Consider the following 20,753-nt stretch of genomic DNA (forward strand, 5'->3'; position numbering starts at 1 on the left):
ACTCTATACTTGCTAGATTATTTAATCATACAACTTGCTACATACTTATATTATACTCTATAATATTATAAAAAATATGAATGAAAAACTAAAAAAAATATTTGTAATATTTTTGAAATAATAATTATAAAAAAATGTTTAAAAATTTTGGAACATTAATTCCACAAATTAAAAATAAAAATACTAATTAATTTTGCCCCACCTATTCCACTACAGTAAAGTAATAATAATAATTAAAATTTACAATTATTATTCTGTTTGGGGAATTAATATGTAAGGTCAATTTTATATCTAATACAGAAACCTCCCTATACATATTTATCTGTTATGATTTTATAACCATTTTAATACACATTTTATTGATAATGAAAGTTGTATGATGATTAAATAATCTAAGAGTATAGAGTTTAACAGCTGTAGTGAATATTTTAAAAAATAAAGCACAGTACAAAGTATATCAGTTTGTTAAGCTGTGCAATATAATGAGAGACCTCTACTTTTACCTTTATTCAAGGTTTATGTTTGCAATGGATTACATTACTTTAAGGTAACCTTAGTTACATTAAATTATCAAATGCACTTTATTTCAATTGGTTCTATACATGTATTTTAAGAAATGTCATTTCCTGTTCTGCTGTTTGTCTGAGGAAGGCTAAATATTGATTTGAAATAAAAATAATTTGGAGTCATTAAACGTCTGTTTATTTCACGAAGTAGTCTCTCATAGTGTTCTTGTTCGTTGTTACGCTCTTTTAGTATAACAGTGCAAGTGTAAGAGCTGAATGACTTCATAAGGGGGTGTGTCATGCTTGCTGTAAGCTCATTGGAGCTCTGTGGCCCGTGTTTTCCCTTAGCTAAGCACAGCTAAGGAAATGGGTGTGTCAGATATGCCTGAGCACTGTGTACATAGCCTAAACAGGTGTGCGCACTGTGCACCAGGATTTAAAAAAAAAAAGAGAGAGGAAATGGCATCACTGTATACATTTGAGCAGTGGGTATGCGTGGTGCACCTCAGGGCTTAAATAAAGAGGACCTGGGAAGGGGAAACAGCAGTAGAAAAGCAATCCAGGAGAACTAGCATACACATATAGCAGCCCAGCACACTACTATAGACTATGCAAACAGCCTACAGACTGTTTTTTTCCACAAACTCTACACAAGCTGTGTACACAGATGGGGGATATTTAACTGCCAAAACTAACTAAAAATGTTAGAGGCTGCTGCTGCTTTACTCCATCAATATGTGCTAGAGACTGAGGGTGGTGAGGAGGAGAATGCTGACAAACAACCCACAGTGAGGAGGAGGAGAAGAGTGTACAGACCCAGGTAACTTACCAGAGCATACATGAGCTGGAGATAGTAGAGCACTATAGGATGGACAGGGACATTCTACAGCAAATTGTTGAGCTCTGCTGGCCACACCTCACACACAGAACTAATAGAGGGGAACCCATACAAGTGGATACCAAGGTATGTGTAGACTTAAAAATACTAGCCACAGGTACCTTCCAAAGGTAAAATGGGGATATCATGGGGGTCTCACAGGCATCAGCATCAAGAGTATTCCACCAGTTCCTGGATGACATTATACAACATGCCAATGAGCACATATATTCCCCTCCACCTGTGATGCATTGACCAGACATATGCATCTCTTCTGCCATATAGCAGAATACTCTGAGGTTGTTGGTGCTATAGACTGCATGCACATCCACATCAAAGCACCACCTGGCAAGCGGGGTAGGGTCTACATATACCACAATGGGTTCCCCTCCATCAGCTGCCAGGTTGTGTGCAATGCCCAGGGCATTATCATGAATGTATATGCTGGCAGCCCTGGAAGCTGTCATGGCTCCCACATCTGGCATTGCTCACAGCTGTATCAGGCATTTACCATGGGGACATCCCATATGGCCATCTAGTGGGGGATGCTGGCTATGCACTGAAGCCATGGCTGATGACACCCATCAGAAATGCACACATACATGAACAAGAACACCACAATGAGGCACACACACAAACTAGGATCATTGTAGAGCATGTGTTTGGGATGCTCAAGTCACAGTTCTGCTGCCATGACATATCGGGTGGAGCCTTGCAGTACTCTCCAGCTACATGTACACAAATGTTCATAGTATTTGCCATGCTACACAACATGATCCTGCAGAAACAGCTGCAGAAGGAACAACACAGGGCAGGGCCACACTGACCCCCACCATTGCCAAGGCCAGCACAGGCACAGAGGGACTCAGAGGAGGACCATCCTAAGCCTGCCCTTGTAAGCAGCAGGAAGCATGCCCAGTATGCCCATGCCTTGGCGAAGAGGCAATGCATAGCAAACACACTGACACTGTAGGGACCCAGGGACTGATGCCACTCTTTGACTCACACATACAGTAAAAGGGATGCCAAGCATGACACTACCTGAGCTTTACCATGTATAGGGAGTGTACTATGTGCATCCAACATAGTCATCCCTCCAGCACCGTCCTCAATACTGACCCATCAACAAGGTAAGTCACGCTTCCTATCAATTACTGAATGGAGTATTATGTTCTCATACTTGTATGTATGATATGGATGCAAACATGCAAGGGAATTGGGTGGTTGAATGGGAGAGCAGCAGACAACTATATTGGACAGCAGGAAATTCATGACAAATACTGGTGTCAACATATTAGGTGGCACTACACAAGGTGACAACCCCCACTGAGTACAAGTAATGTCCCAAATAACTGTGGGTGTCAATAGGTCACACACATGGGTGTCATTGAGGGTCACAAACCCACCACCAGCCTCACCCAGCAGGGCAGGTGTAGGTGACCATAAAGATCTAGTTCTGAAGGGTAAGAAGTCTGAAACTGAAATCTATGCCATTAAGATCTAACATGTCTACTCTACTGATATGCCTTCTTTCTGCATGATAGGTCACAATACAATATGAAAAGGAAACCAACAGAGTAACTGAAATACCAGTACAATCATTGCAAATGCTTAAAGTCTGCATATGTGCACCCCCCAAAAATCCCACATAGAAATGCAGTAACAGACTGCCTACAGCACTCAGAAATGGCCTACAGTCCTCTGGCAAAGGCCCATGCCACCCCCATAGTGCCGATGTACGGAATGTCAGAGGGTCCCAACTAACAACCTAACACAGTAAACAGAAAACAAATGCAAGGCCATGTTGACATATGCCAGTAGCATGCCTCCTCATGTCCTACTGCAAGGACTGTGGACCAGGCCACAAATACTACTGGGATGAAGGACCAACTACAGTGATACCTCTGAGGTATTGCTTACATAATGTTAGGAAGATGAGAGAATAACAAGGGGGGTGTAGAAGCATGGATGTCATGGAGTGTGTGAAGTCTGAAACTCTAATATCCCCCCAAACTACTCTCTGACTGCAAACCCATGAATGAATAACCACAAAACTGCTTGTAAATCACAATGTGAAGGTAAATTCACCAGATATATGAGTCCTTCCTCTGGATAATCTGGGTGTATCTGTACAGCTGAGAGGTATTGCCCCAGCAGGATATGGCCATTCTGTGAAGTTGAGAAAAGCACAAGGAGGGGATTCCCAGCCATCATACTAACAAGGTGCTGGACCATTTACACAGAACCAGAAGTCTATTGTCTGTAGCTACCCCTCCACAATAGCAGGTGTGTGCCAGAATGTGTAGTCTATATGCCTCAGAATATTGGTCACAGCTTCATTCATCTTGTATTTCCCTGGTAAATAACTGTGAGCAAAGAATGATAACTGTCAGTAGTTGATAACATGATACATCACAGTGTAAAACAGTACATATGTCTGAAAATCTATGCTACATCCAAACATGTCACACAAGCAACACAGACAGAAATAGTTACAGTATCTCCCATATGTTATGTCCATTGTGTCTCCATATTGGCAACCTATCTACAGATATCCTGCAGAAACAGTTTGCTAGGTGTAGCTGTAGCACACAAAACCCTGAACTGGAGTCCAACCCTCCCTGGAATGGATGCACACAACTCAGTATGGAAGGTCATACTGGGCATGATCCTGCACTTAGAGAAATGAAGCCCATGTCTCACAACACAGTGGGCTACAGATATCGATTATTTGCAGCTGTCTGTGCACACACACACACACACACACACACACACACACACACACACACACACACACACACACACACACACCAATTGTACACCATTGATACTTCACACACACACACACACACACACACACACACACACACACACACACACACACACACACACACATTGGATAGGAATTCTCACACATATATAAGGCCAACATAATATATTATGTCAAACATACACACACAGAGACGTGGGGAAGAGAAAGACAGACAGCAACAGAGAGAATCCCATTATGAGGCCTTTCCCATGCAGTACACATCCCATTGGCCTATATCACACGATGTGTTGATGCCATTCACTGTAGAAATACCTTCGGTTAGCCCTCAGCCCTATAGTCTCAGTGGAGCTTGTGACAACTGTGTAACACTGCAATGCAAATACGTATCTATGCAGCAGTAATCTCAGTCCTGTCAAATGTAAAGTTGTGTGTGATTGTGTGTGTGTGTTTTAGATGAATGTGGTTGAGGCCATTCGCACTCACTAAACTTCCCTTACCCTTCCTTCAGCACTGCTGCTGATGTCACTTACCTTCAAAGATACCTTTGGACAGCTCTCTTACATATAATCTCTGTGGTGCTTGAGATAACTGTGTAATACTATAAAGTAGCAAACTAGTTAGGTAGGAGTTCTAATCCCAGTCTTGACAACGGTGCAAATGTGTGTGTTTGTGTAAGAGAGTGTGTGTGTCTTTGTAGAAACCTATTTTGTTGTCATTCACACTTACTAGACTTCTCTTACTCCTCCTTTAGCACTGCTGCTGCTGATGTCACTCACCTTCAAAGATACCTTTGGACAGCTCTCCAACATATAACATCCGTGGTGCTCACAATAATTGCGTAATACTATAGTGTAGCAGACTAGTTAAGTAAGAGTCTAATTGTGGTCCTGGCAACTGTGAAAATGTGTGTGTTTGTGTGAGAGAGTGTGTGTGTGTCTTGTAGGCACCTGATTTTGTGGTCATTCACACTTACTACACTTCCCTTACCCCTTCTTTAGCACTGCTGCTGATGTCACTCACCGTCAAAGATACTTTTGGTCAGCTCTCCGACATATAAGATCAGTGGTGTTTGCAATACCTGGGCTATAGTATAATGTAGCAAACTACTTAGGTAGGAGTTCTAATCCTGTTCCTGGCAATTGTGAGTGCTTGTGTGAGAGAGTAAGACCTGTTTTTGTGGTCATTCACATGGACTACATTTTCCATACCCCTCCTTTAGCACTGCTGCTGATGTCGATCATCTTAGAGGTATGTTTGGACAATGTACTGCCTATAGACTCTGTGGTGCATGCGATAAATGCAGAACAATGTAATAGCAATAGCTACATAGATGAGGGTTTGAATCTCATTCCTGGAAAGTAAAAAAAAGAAAGAAAACAGCCACCAAGGACAAAACCAGTAGTCTTAATCGGTGTAGAAATAAATTTAATAAAACACTGAAACATAAAAAATGACTGAGCGCTTTTACAAGATAACCACACTGGCTTCTTCAGAGTCATTTAATGTTACAAGCACTTCACTTAAACGGTAAACTGTGTGATTAATTGATTAGTTAATCATTAAAACCAACCAATCCAAACATTTGTACAACGAGGCTAGTTGCAAATCAATCGCAAATGTCAGTTTAAAATCCATTTCTTGTCTCTCCAACAGGAAATAAATATTTCAAAATACACAAATATAAAAACAGGCAGAAAAAGTTTCTTGGAAAACTTAATCATATTCTAAACCTATACAAAATGACAAACATTAATAAGTAAATATACAGATATTTCATTATTTCATTAAATCCTACCCTGTAGTATAAATGTTAGTTAAGAATAATAATGTTATTCTTCTCACATTTTACATGCTTAAACCTGGCTTGCTTTTAACTTTAAGATGGGCTTCAAAGAGACCCCATCGTTCAACCCAGGTGACTTCAAAGCATTGAGCCCGAGTTGCCACTCGATTTCCAAAGCACCGATTTTATTGTTAACATCACACCCCCTTTCAGTGGTGACCACCCAATCTATGACAAAAAAAACAAACTTTTTGAAAAACCAACAATACAGGTTCATGAAACCTGATAAAGGTGAGGGGATGGTAATTATGACCAAGACTGATTACTATACTAGGATGACCCAAATATTGAATGATGAGTCAAATTACAACAGGGTATCAAAGAATGAAGTAAATAGAGCTTATTCAAAGACAGACCTTTTTTTACAGGATGCATTATTCCAGGGAGCAATCAATGAAGTAGAATATGATTACTTAACAGTAAAATTTCCTATTTTGCCAACAATTTTTGGGATTCCCAAGATCCACAAGGGAATCAGCAACCCCCCGTTTAGACCAATAGTTGCTGCCAGGGGCTCCAAGACAGTGCCTCTTTCTTCCTTTGTGGACACTTGGTCCAAAACCACAGTTGATGAAGCTGTTCACATTTTAAGAGACTCATGGCATTGCCTTGAGAGGTTGAGGGAGGTTAAAGACAACAATAGCAGTTATTTTTTTTTAACAGTTGATGTCAATTTGTTTACGGTTATTCCACACGAACAAGGTTTAACCATGTTTCATGATAGTCTTTTAAACAGTACAACAACAGATAAAAGTAAAATTAATCTGCTAGTTGACTTAATGGAAGTTATTTTAAAAAATAACTTCATTAGTTTTGAGGGTGAAACCTATCAGCAGTTAACTGGTGTTGCAATGGGAGCTAAATGTGCTCCTGTTTTCTCTAATTTGGTGCTACTTGCATGGGAAGAACTATTTATTTTTCCCTCAAAATATAAAGACAGCATCATTTTATATAATCGGTTTTTGGATGATGTATTAATTTTGTGGAAGGGTGATGAACAAACTATTGTTGAGTTTATGATTATTTAAATGCTACTACTGAATTTTTCAAATTTACCCATACTTGGAACAATGAGGAAATTATTTTTTTAGACATAACAGTTAAGAAAACATCACAAGGTCTCTCTAGTAATATTTATAGAAAAGAGACCTTTTCTAATTCATTGTTGCATTTTAATAGTTGCCACCCCTTTCACCAGAGAAAAGGCATCATAAAGGGACAGATGGTAAGAACATCTAGGTTAGTTAGTGATAATGACATTTTTCAAAAAGAAATTTATAAATTGATAGGAATGTTTCTAGATAGGGAGTACCCCTTGAAATTGTTACTTAACATTAAAAAAGAGGTCATGAAAAAAAGAGAAATGTGTTATTTCCCAATACTATGGAAAAAAGTAATGGTTACTGATAATGATGATAGAAAATAAAAATCAGGTGCAATGTTCGTGTTAAAATATAATGGCAGGGCTCATGAATTGGGCTCATGCTTAAGGCATGCTTGGAAGTTTTGTTTAAGTGATCCTACCAAAGAAGTTTTAGGTTTAGAACCCTCAACAGTTTACAGTAGAGGTAATAACCTCAAAGGTATTCTTGAAAGGGAAGTTAAACCTTGTAAAAAGTCACTAATGAAAAAAATGTGTTTTTTGTAAATGGTGTAGATATATCATCGAAGGTCCTTACCTCTGTGTTAAGGACTATAAATACACCATTTCATATCCAGGGGTATGCAATTGTAACTCTAAGTGTTTAGTTTATGTCGCTTCTTGCACTGCATGTGAAGCGTTTTATGTGGGGAAGACCATCCGTAGGTTACGGGATAGGATATATGACCATTTGAGATGCATTAAAAGAAATGACGAACACAATGCACTTTATCTACATACCAAAAAATGTAAGAATTTCAAAAAGTTTGTGTTTTTTGTCATAGATCGGATGGTCACCACTGAAAGGGGGTGTGATGTTAACAATAAAATCGGTGCTTTGGAAACCGAGTGGCAACTCAGGCTCAATGCTTTGAAGTCACCTGGGTTGAACGATGGGGTCTCTTTGAAGCCCATCTTAAAGTTAAAAGCAAGCCAGGTTTAAGCATGTAAAATGTGAGAAGAATAACATTATTATTCTTAACTACTTTAACATTTAGACTACAGGGTAGGATTTAATGAAATAATGAAATATCTGTATATTTACTTATTAATGTTTGTTATTTTGTATAGATTTAGAATATGATTAAGTTTTACCAAGAAGAATTTTTCTGCCTGTTTTTATATTTGTGTATTTTGAATTATTTATTTCTTGTTAGGGAGACAAGAAATGGATTTTAAACTGACATTTGCGATTGATTTGCAACTAGCCTTGTTGTACACACTTTTGGATTGGTTGGTTTTAATGATTAATTAATCAATTAATCACACAGTTTACTATTTAAGTGAAGTGCTTGTAACATTAAATAACTCTGAAGAAGCCAGTGTGGTTATCTGGTGAAAGCGCTCAGTCATTTTACCTATGTTTCAGTGTTTTATTAAATTTATTTCTACACCGATTAAGACTACCGGTTTTGTCCTTGGTGGCTGTTTTTTCTTTTTTTGTTATTATAGTATTTTCCGTTTGGAACTAAAGTTATTTTCATTTCTGGCAAGTGTTTGCGTGTGTACATATATACGTCTGTGCCTTAAAGATTTTGGCCCCATTTGCACCCAGTACACTTCTCAGTGCCAGACTTTAGCAGTCCTGCAGATATCATTCACCTTAGAAGTACCTGTTGGCAACTCTAAACCATGTAAAGTCAGTGATGTGTGTGGTTAATGTGTAATATAATGGTCTGAAAACATAGTTAGATAGAAGTTTGAACCTCACTCCTGGCAAATGTAGATGTGTGTGTAGGGTAAAATATTTTGTGAAATCTCTCACCCACTACATCACCCAATGCCAGTATTTACAAGGGCTGCTGACGTTCCTCATCTTAGAAGTACCTTAGGACAGCATCTTTCCTATAACTTCTGTGGCAATAAATGCTTAACAGTAGCAATACATAGCTAGGTAGGGGTTCGAAACTCATTACTGGCAAGTGTGTGTGTGTGTGTGTGTGTGTGTGTGTGTGTGTGTGTGTGTGTGTGTGTGTGTTTGTGTGTGTGTGAATAGTAATCTCAGTGTGTTTGGTTGATGAATATCCCCTTTGGCTGTGGTTATTAGCAATCGGAGATGTGTCCAAACCACAACACGCACCATTCTCCATTCTATAACAGATGCTGTAAATCAACATATACCTATGTATAACCCCCAGCCCTATAATCTGTGAGGCATATGCAATCACTGTATTACAGACCAAGGATTTCCATGCACATACTGTACCTTGCCTATGACATGGTGGGTGAGTTACTACACTGCCATATCCCGTGGTCTTACTGCAGGGCCGCATACTGCTGACACACAGATGCCTAGTATAAAAATGGGATACAGCATGTGAGAACACATTCACTTAGCACTTCACTTGTGGGGGGAGAGAGGGGTAAAGCTGGCACTGAATGTGTTGCCAAGACTGTGTCCAATATCTGTTGTCTCAGGATAGGTATTAGCATTGTGCAGTAACTTGCAGCATTTGTGTTTAACGCTGTGGAGATTGTTCATGTAACTATCAAAGGTTGTTGTGGCTGTCATCAGTGTCTGCTGTCATAGATGCCTGTAGGGGATTCCATGAGGGATCCAAAGTTGTGTTTGAGGCTAATAAGGGAGTTCAACAGTCATGGGACACCACCTTTCTCTGCAACATCTCCTCCTTCTGATGTACACTTTAGTAATGGCAGGGGACCATCACATTGTCTCCCAGTGTTTACAGGACAGTGTCTGGGTTCTGTTGGCTCTGGCTAGTACCATGCATTCATCTACCTGTTTGGACAGTGCCTATGTGTCTGATTCCACAGTCATGCAGCTGTTTCCCATTGCCATGGGTGCAGTGAAGACATCCACCTCTGTTTTCATGGCTGCAAAATCAGATTTGAAGGGGTTTTGCAAGGTGGTTATATTTGTGGGAGGTGTGGCTGACATATTAAGTTCCATGTTGATTTCAGCCTGTGTGAATCTCACCATGCAGGGATTGACATGTGTGGATGATCAACAATCCCATATTTAAGAAGCCAACACAGGTCAAGGTTGTTGCATCCTCTACCGGGGGTTAGTATGAGCTGGTCCTGGGCAATGGAAATGATGAATTCCAGAAGTGTTGGGCCACTTTACTGGTGCATGGCTACTTTCCCCAGGTGATGGAGGGGTAGTTGAAGACTCATACTATGTCAGTGTTGTGTTAGACCATCATAGATGGCAGGGTATTGAGGAATGTGCATTGACAGTCTAGGGACATTGATGTGGACCCATAACAGACTATGGTCTGGATTGCACTATTACCCCAAGGCAGTTGTATCAGAAGTATCTCCAATGCATTATGATGGGATATTAGTCTGGAGGTGTCCCTAGCCATAATAAATATGGAGACAACACCATCTGTGGAAGTGTGGTATGGACCATGTTTAGGGACTGACAGCTGTGGAATGTGTCATAACCTGATACTGCAGGTCTGCCGTCTGCTGCTGTGAACCACTTCTCCATTACAGCAGACATGTGTCCTCCACTCCAACGACTGCTATGAGTGACTGCATCCTAACCGTTAGATGTCTACTATTGAGCACCATGACCATGGGATTGCATACATGTGTGTAGCCGTTATGGTGGTAATAACATTCGGAACACTGCCTATTAAGGTATCATAGTGGTGACAAGACACTTAGGCAGTACCTGGAAACCCAGCGGTGACAGATGTAGGACATCAGTGGCAAGTCATTGGGTTCTGTCAATCATGTCATCCCAAGCAGAGAGTTACTGGATCCTCTGAGAATGACACATAACACATAAGCCAATGTTGCAGTCAATCATCTGTTGATAGTACCACAGCATCATTCTGGGTGACAGCGGTACAGTGCCCAGGGCTACTGTCACACCTGCCTGTATCACATAGTCAGAGAGTTCAACCATGTCTCTTGTCATGTAGTCCAGAGAGGTGTGTCCCAAGTCATTCACACCCACATGGATACAGAGTGATACTTGTAGTTGTTGTGGAGTGCCATGACTGGCTGTGTCATATGTTGGATGCTGGCATGCGATAGATATGTGGCTGCTACCTGCTCCATATTCAACTTAGTGAGTGGGATATGTGTGTGCCTCAGTATTGAGTTACCCATGATCACTGTATTGTGCAAGGTGGTTAGCCTTAGGAGCTTAGGTTGAGGGGCAAACTGTGTGGGTTAAATATGTGTCTCTTGGCATGTGCCATGTCATGGTGCCTGAGTGGGTTTCTGTCTTAATGGCCTGTGCTGTTTGGGTAAAGTGTCCATTGAGTGCCTCTGAGAAGGTGGGTGTGTGGCTTTTCACTGTATGTCATGGCTGTCAAAGTGGGTTTCATGGTGAGCTACATGTTCCACATGGTGTGGTGCAGGTGTTGATCTTCTCCTCTTGATCTGCTAGTCCAGTCTTTGCTGGAGAGTGCATCTGTCCACACTGGGTGATATATGGGTAACCCTCACAGGTCTGAGTGTTTGGAGTTTAGGGGGAGGATTGTCTGTGTACAAGAGGCAGTTGCAACAGTTCCTCAGAATGGACAGGTGCACCAGGTTAATGGGTGAAAGTGCAGATAACTGCCCTTCAAAAATGCCAGGAAGGGTGGACATAACCAGTAAGTACTAGGGCTACATCTGTGATGAACAAGTACTGCTGACAGCTCCCAGATGTGCCACACTTCTTGATACAATAAACTGGTGAAGTGCCAAGCCATAATGCTAGTTGAAGTGCAAGGTAAAAAGAACTAGCATGCTTTATGGGTGGAAAAGAAGGCAGACTGTCTGCCACCTGTAATACTTTACCACAGCTGTGCAGTTATCAGCAGCTTTGGTCATGTGAAAGTTCCACAAGCTCTGTAGTGTGTCCGATAACTGTGTAAGACTGTAGTAGACATACCACGATGTCATCCACCTTAGAAGTACCTTTGGAATAGATGGATAAGTATAAGCTCTGTGGTGCATCTGATAACTGCGTAGCACTATAATAGGAATACCTAGATAGGCAGAAGTTTGATTCCCAATACTGGCAAGAGTATGTGGGGGTGAATCATGTACTGACTGGCTTATACTATTTTGACCTGTGTACTACCCTTTACTCTTCCCTTCAATCCAATTTAGTAGCCCTGTTGATGTCATCCACCTTAGAAGTACCTTTGAAAGAGGTGGGGCTGCATAACCTCCATGGCATGTCTGATAGAGTAGCACTATAGTAGGAATATTTAGATAGGCAGGAGTTCTAATCCCAATATTGGCAAGTGTGTATGAAGCATATACTGTCTGGCTCATGCCATTTTTGACCTGTGTACTACCCTTTACACTTCCCTTCACTCCAATTTAGTAGTCCTGTTGATGTCATCCACCTTAGAAGTACCTTTGGAAGAGATAGAAATGTATAAGCTCTGTGGTGCATCTGATAGCTCCGTAGCACTATAGTAGGAATACTTAGATAGGCAGGAGTTCTAATCCTAATGCTGGCAACTGCTTGTGTGTTTGTGAGGATCATATCATGTATGGCGTATACCATACACAACTGGTGACTACCTCCTGCTGACATTACTTTATATAGTGTGGCGACAGCATCTGCCTCATATGTAGCAGGTTAAACCATTGTACAGTCCTCTGTATAGATGTGTCTGGAAAATCCATATGTTTGCAACCTATACGTGGTCGGAAGTGGTCTGTGTGCCTTAACAATGCCCGTGTATGTAATATCATAGCCAAATAGACCAAAGTGAGTGTACTGACACATATGACAGCATAAGGTATCATACATGACTAAAACATCATGCTGATATGACGTCTGCCACCATCATAGGTGACCAGCCTTGTAGGTGCAATACATGAGTCCAGATGCTTGGTTTTACAAGTGAACTGTTCCTGTTATGGGTCACATAAAACGTTCCAAGGTAGGATCATGCTTTACACATTAGTGGTATACAGTGGATATAAATTGTGTTCACATTTCTCTTAAAATGCAAGGTGTCATGTTACATACTAATTATGTCCTAATTAGTATGTAACATTAGTTACTAATTAGTATGTAACATGACACCTTGCATTTTAAGAGAAATGTGAACACAATTTATATCCACTGTATACCACTAATGTGTAAAGCATGATCCTACCTTGGACGTTTTTCCAGCTCAATTTGCTGGCCTCTGTCTAGACATCTTGGCACTGACAAGTTGTGAGGTATGCTACAGGAATGCTGAATTCATGTCAGATAGGCCCTAGTGGTGACCACTGTGATGCAATACAGTTAACCCCAAAATAAGTGAAAATGCACAACAAGCAGTATTGCTATTACATAATGCAATATAACTATTACTGATAGTTGTGTGCATGGTATCTTGCATGTGCTTTACATGGCTGGGGTATTGTCAGGCAACAGAACAATGTCATACTCACCAGCTTCAGGCTGCTGTCCCATATGCAGACCAGAGAGTCCTAGGTAGTTGTGAGAGGGAGTTATTGTCAGCAGACTCACATGTGTTCTTGGTACTGGATGGATGCAGTATGTCTGCACATCTACAGTACTAACTCCAATAATACACAATGTTCTGTCCTCACCATAGATGTGCACCTCTGTGAATTAGAAAACCCCATCCACAACTGCAATTAAACCTGACACATGCATGTAGATGGAATACAGATGCATGTATGTCTGATACATTAGTGTACTAATCCCCGTTGGGCCCTTAGCTGTACACTCCTTGTCTAGTGTGTGTGTGTGTGTGTGTGTGTGTGTGTGTGTGTGTGTGTGTGTGTGTGTGTGTGTGCAACCCATCTCCACAATGCTTCCCTCAGCATCATGGCTTGTGCACTGGGCATGTGCTCCAAGTTTGACGAGGAGCTCCTCAGTGGGTGTCAGTGGGGGCTGGATGGCTGGGCCCCCACCTATGGCTAGCCAGTCCCTCGCTACAGCAGTGGCCCATTGACTGGCATGGTGGATGAGGTAAGTGGCCTGATGCTGCACAAGATCATAAGTTCTGCTGTGCAGGCCAGCGTAATTTATCTTGTGGACAACACTGTTCCACAGGGTGGTCATCTCCCGCAGATCTTCTACTCTCCATCCAAATAACAGAGCATAATGTCCAATCACATATTGGGTGATAATGTCAGTTTCCCCAACACAGAATGCTGGTAGATGAGCACTCTGCATGTTACCTAGAAGAAATAAACAGGAAAAAGCTCACAGGACCTCATATGGTTGTCAAAATGCACATCAACAGTGGATATTATTTGCAAATAATCCACACTACACCAAAACTCTCCAAGCTATCATGGCTATAAGCTATGTTATTCCCTCCAATGTTGGACAATTGATTGCATAATCCTCTATTCTCTGTTCATTTCTTTGTAGAGGGTTGACAGTGGGCATCTTCCATGTGGATGGTGTGTGGATGGGCGCAGGTCTGCGTTTGACTGTGGTGTGTTATGGAGCTGTGAGCACATGCCTGAGTTCATGTAGGAGGCAGACAGTGATGTTATTATACCCCATGGAGATATGCTGTTGTTGCCATCAGTAGGCAATATGTTCATGCTCACCATTGCTGAAGGGAGGAGTGTGATTGATGTGCATATCCCTCTGTACAACTGGGGTGGACAGGGTGGTGATATTCCCGCCTAACCTGTGTGATGCAGGTTGCCTATATCCACGGCATGTGTGTATGAACTGTTCTTTACCCCCAGTACAGGGTGAATTGTGTTGCTTCCTCTGACACAACATATGTGGAGACGCAGTTGCAATTGTCCTTGGTGGTATGGATATGTCTGATTTATTGTCATAGACAGCCTTACAGGAAGTCACTTGTGAACTTACATGCTTGCTCAGATATAGGTGGACTTGCTTCAAAGTTGTTGCCTGCTCCTATGTGTCCCTATACAGCCAATGTAGCACCCTATTATGTGGTCTGTGTATTGCTGCTGTCCACCAAAGGGGATTACTCTACCTTGATGGAGGCTGGATATACAGGTCAGGTACTGCTGTTTGCATATAGCTACAATGGATATACACACCCTGTGATACACTGCCTGATGTTTGTGCAATTGGAACATGACACCTCAATAACTCATTTCATAACAATTCCTACCTGTAGTGTGACCTATAGCCTGTACAATTCAATTGAAGACATAACAATCTGGTCTTTGAAAACATATGGAAATAATACTCAATGCAATAAGCCAGTTGAATGAGATTGCACACCCTTAAACTGATATGTTGTGCATGCACCTCTTGAGATGGTTACAACATTCATTAGTCTTGGTCTGGACTCTAACATCATGGCACATCTTCACTTAGCAATAGTTGCTCACCTTCCTAGAAACACCTTTGATTGTATTTCAATGGAATTGTATATGTTAGGGGGTCATATTTAAGATGGGAAACATTATGAAATGATCTTCTGTGGTCTGATTGTCATACAGCCCACATATGGCATTCCAACAGGGGTGTGTACACTTGTGATATCCACTGTATATAGGTGTTGATATAGCTGGTAGTGGTAGGCATGGAAAGAGGGTCATAATACAAGAGGACACTTCTCTGATTAATACCTGATAATCAAGCCTACTCTAGTACCCATATCAGTGTCATGGCAATGCAACAACCAGTAGCTGTACACATTTATGTCTATTGTATGCACAGACACTGATATTACACACATGTGAAACATGCACAACCTATGTACCTGAATGCTTGAAACCCATGTGATTAGTTTTGTGCCTTCCAGCTGAACATATGCATACATACATGTGCTCAGGGGATACCTGGTATACATTTCTGTTGTATGTTAGTATGGTACACTGTATTTACAGTCTTGCTGCTCAATCATACTTCTCAACCTTTTACAGCAGTACGTCTGGACACTGGCACACATAAATGGGTGTCAAGCGAGACATCAATATTGATACTGTATTAATATAGCTGCACCATTCATTACTACATTGATTGCACAGTAGGGTTTGACATCACTGTGATAACCTGGAAGATGTCCAACAGTCATAAGTAGACTATTATGTTACAATGTCATTTCTCACAGAACTGCCAATGGTTTGGCTGACATAATGCAGGTGTATATGTGTATGCGACTACAGATAGTCACAAATGTGCTTATCTGCAACAGTACTTTACTATGCACATGCCCTCTATAGGTCTCTTAGCTTTACAAGGCAAACATGTGTCATACTCTTAATCACAGGTAACATGGATATGGAAAACATCCCGTTAACTGGCCTAGCAGTGGCACAGTCACAACTGTTTGAAAGACACCCCTGTGGTTGTCATATATGAGCTGTCCTTTCCCAGGGTGAGTCAGGCTCCTGAGCTATGATCCTACCTCACAACCTCTCAGAGCATCACATCTGGACAAAGCCTAAAATATGGGGCATTAAATAGGGACAGACTTTAAATATTCCTGTTACAACCATATGAAGTTCATAGAATGATACATTTTGCATTACGGTGAATATTCTTACGGATATGGAGTCTTAAACTCAAGTGTTTGTCATTACTTGATGACTTCATTCCTCAGCTATTTGCCAGAAAAGTACAGATTTTAGGAGGAACAGACAAAAATATATGATGGTAAAATATGGGCATTCTGTGAAGATCTGTACAGTTGAGAGGTATGTTTCTGGTATCTCCCACTGCAGAGAGGGCCAGATGCTATGGCCATAGCAGCTGTTTAGCAGTTCATTAGTATAGCACATCTTGTTGGGACATATATTCCTCCAAATCATATTTCCCATTATTACACACCAAGTACTACATTCAATCACTTTCTTACATGTTCCACTTACCTTTTTTCTTTCTTCTCTTTTCCACTTTATACTTCATTTATTTATCTCTCTCTCTCTCTCTCTCTCTCTCTCTGTGCCCTACAGGGATAGAACTGGTGTGAATAGGTGGCAGCATGACTTTTGTAGATGATGATCATGACCAGATGATGGACTGTGCATCAACTGGGGTTCCCCACTTGCTAATTGCATGCAAAGCAGCCGTGTAGTTCTTCCAATAGCCAATGTCATGGCAACACACTCCTATAAATGAGTACTCCATGTGGCTGTTGGCCCTTTCCCTTACTTGTGAGGAAGACATCCTGGAGTTGTGTGAGCTACTACCTCTTACAACAAGACTTGTGGAGAGAAGCCAACTAAATGGTGAAGATGATGTGAGAATTGCTGTTATGTTTGGAATACTGCTAGTTTAACAGGGTTTGTCTGCACATGCTATTTTTGCATGGGTTTCAGTCTGACAAAGTTCTGCCTCTGCATAGCTCTCAACTGTAGGGCCATCCACATAATGGCCACAGGTTATCCTGTTATGTTTGGGCTGTTCCCCAGACAGGTGTTGTCCTTGGCAAATCAGTAGCATATTCTGCTGATTGCATTATGTAAATGGTAACATCCATTTGTTTTTCTGACTTTATATCCCTCAGAAAAGATATGTTACAGCAAACCCTGTAACACCAGCAACTTTCTCAGTGTATAAAAGCAATGTTTCAAATATGGCAGTGCATTTGGGCCTCTGTCCACCAATTATGACAAGCTTTGCCCAGATGTCATACAGTAGTAGGTTGATAGGTATACTGATCTATCATTATTTAGTGCTATAATTCCTGTTGAGGGAAAAGGCTGGGAAACATGTTGAAGTCTGTACATTCAAGAGGTTGGTGTGTATAGAATGGCCTTAGATACCCTTGTAACATATTTTATGTGGGGGACAGTAACACATGTTTTAAAACTAGGTTGTTAGAACATGTGAGACATATTACCGATAGCAAAAATGACAATTCTATAGCCATACATTTGAATAAATCTCACCATAGGGATAGTAGTGGGTCCCAAGTTATTGTTTCTGACAAAGTCTGTTCCTCAGTATGATGAAACATTTATAAAAGGACAATTGTTATGTACAGAATCAATGTATTAATATTAACTGTGATACTTTATCCCGTAGGGGGTTAAATGAGGAGTGTAATTGGAGGCTGTGTATTCAGTTATGTAATTAGGTGTTAATTGCTTCTTGTGATTAAGACATGCATATCTGGTAATGCTTTACTCCTTGAAGGCTTTGGCCAAGACATTAGAGTATAATAAACATGTGTGAAGTACTGGCTGGTTGTGTTTTTCTTTGCTATGTTCAAGCATTTTATTTGTTTTACAAAGAGGTTGTTGTATGTCTGTCCATTGTTTATGGCCTATCATGATTTTTGTAGCAGTGTACTGTTCACTTATTTATTTGGATTGTGTGGAGGCAGATGTGAATGTCATGGCTGCTTTTGTACCCAACTGTGCATGCTGCCCCAGTTGTGGGGTGGTCTATCAGCAGCATATGTGTGTATGGGCATTTTGGGACATGTATGCATATATATATATATATATATATATATATATATATATATATATATATATATATATATATATATATATATATATATATATATATATATATATATATATGTATGTATGTTTGTATGTATATATATATATATATATATATATATATATATGTATGTATATATATATATATATATATATATACCCTCAGTATTTATTGATAATATATCTATATATTGTTGTACCCGTATATGAATCTCCCTACATATCTCTCTATCACTCTATGTATGTGTCTATTCAGATATATATATATATATATATATATATATATATATATATATATATATATATATATATACCAATCCTTCCTATTTGCACAGTGTCTCTTCCCTATTGTGAACTGGCTGTAAAGAAGGGTATGTTTGAGTAAACATCCTAAAGCCATGCAGCTGAGGTGGCTTACTGGTAAATTGCATTGGCTATGGTATGCAGGGTCCTGAGTTCAAGACCTGCAAGTGCTGTTTATTTTCTTGCTAGGCAGAAGGACTGTAGGATACAGGGTGGTTAAGACAGTTTTGAGCAGCTTTGAGCATGTTTGCGTGGGTTTGCATGACGGTAAGCGGTGCTAATGTACAGTTAAACTAATAGGCTCTTACACCATGTAGGCTTCACTTACCAGTGTGCAAATCTGCTTAGCATTTACATTCCAGCAACACTTAAACCTGCTAAGCATACCTCAGCCATTGTAACAAGTGATCTCATTCCAGTCTGATAAAATAGCAGAGTAATGGCATCTTTAAAAAGTGTATTTAATTCCCTGTACATAACATGCTTCTATGTGCTGTCATTACAGTAGCAAGGAGTGTGACTATACTGTATGGGATACCTGAGTATACATGGGTAGTACCACAATCTTTTCTCTTTCTATTTGTTTTATACATGGGTAATATCCCAGGCTATATGCAGTTACACTTTCATGTTACACCAGCTATAGTGCACTGGTTGACAAAAATAGTTTAACACATATTGTATCTTTATGTTAGTACTTTTAACAGTGCTTTTCCAAGTAAGAGTAGATTGCAGATTGTAGTACTGGAACCATACACCCCTGCCTGCAAAGCTGGACTCTGAGTACTAACTATCTTGTTCTTGGTGTTTGAGCTGTATGTTTTTATGTATCCCCTATTAGATATTGATCTGATATGTTGATATTAACTGTAGACTATTATGTTTTTTGGAAATGTCATTGAGGACTGCTGTCATGTAGTAATGGCACACCTTTCAGTTTCAGAGATCTATCTTTCAAAACATTCATCCTAATGCATAACCTATTGGCTATCTACTTTTTTCTGTCCTCTGTACAGATGTGCAGATGTCAGCTATTGCTGTGGCCATACCACTATGTAGGTGCCAATATTGTATTGTATTGTGCTGTGGGCCTGAACACTGTTGCTAGTTCCGACATATGGGACATTCCTTAATGTGGGCCGTGCCCCTTTTCCTTGCCTGTGTGAGGGACATTACAGAGGTGGTGACCTACAGATTCACATACAATAGGTGGCAATACGTCACAGAATAGGACATGTGGAGACAGCCAACCAACATGGGGGACATATCCCCAGATTTGTGAACAGATTCTATGTCTTCAGTGCTGTTATACACATGGTGGATTGATAGATTGACATGATTTATGTGGACGTGCATTTAGTGTGTGACGTCATGACTCGCAGTGATATGTCTCTGACATACCTGTCCACTGGCACGCTGTCCACAGACTGGCCACATGTCTGCCTGTTATGTTTTGTCTGTTCTCCAGACAGTTGGTGTACTTGGTAAATCAGTCATGGACTCTGGGGAATCCATTCAGTGATTACTCACATCTATTGTTATTACCAGCATCATATTCCTCATAAAGGATGTTACAACAAACCCAGTGACATCTGCTACTGTCTTAATGCATGACAGCAGTATGTCCAATTCCCCCCTTTGTTTGTGTCTTTGTTCCCACCTAGTGATATAGGGGTTGATGGCTAACTTAGTGAGCTATTGCATGATTTCTGAGTGGGGAATGTTATCAAAGGCTTTGGCCAGAACAAGTAAGCTCTATGTGCCACCTTGCCTTCATCCACAGCTCAGGTGACTGACGCCAAGAAGTGACCAGGTTGAATGAGCAGGTATAACCTACCCTTCACAAAAGTAAACTGTGTGGGATCCTGAGTCTGCATATTCCCATATCCCTGTTTATTAGGTGCATGATGATGCATTCCATAGCTTCACATAACAGACCTGTCAGGCAGTTGGGGTGGTATTTC

Source organism: Protopterus annectens, chromosome 5.part0, assembly GCF_019279795.1.
Source record: "Protopterus annectens isolate FY-2018-M chromosome 5.part0, PAN1.0, whole genome shotgun sequence".
In the NCBI taxonomy this organism is placed as follows: domain Eukaryota; kingdom Metazoa; phylum Chordata; order Ceratodontiformes; family Protopteridae; genus Protopterus; species Protopterus annectens.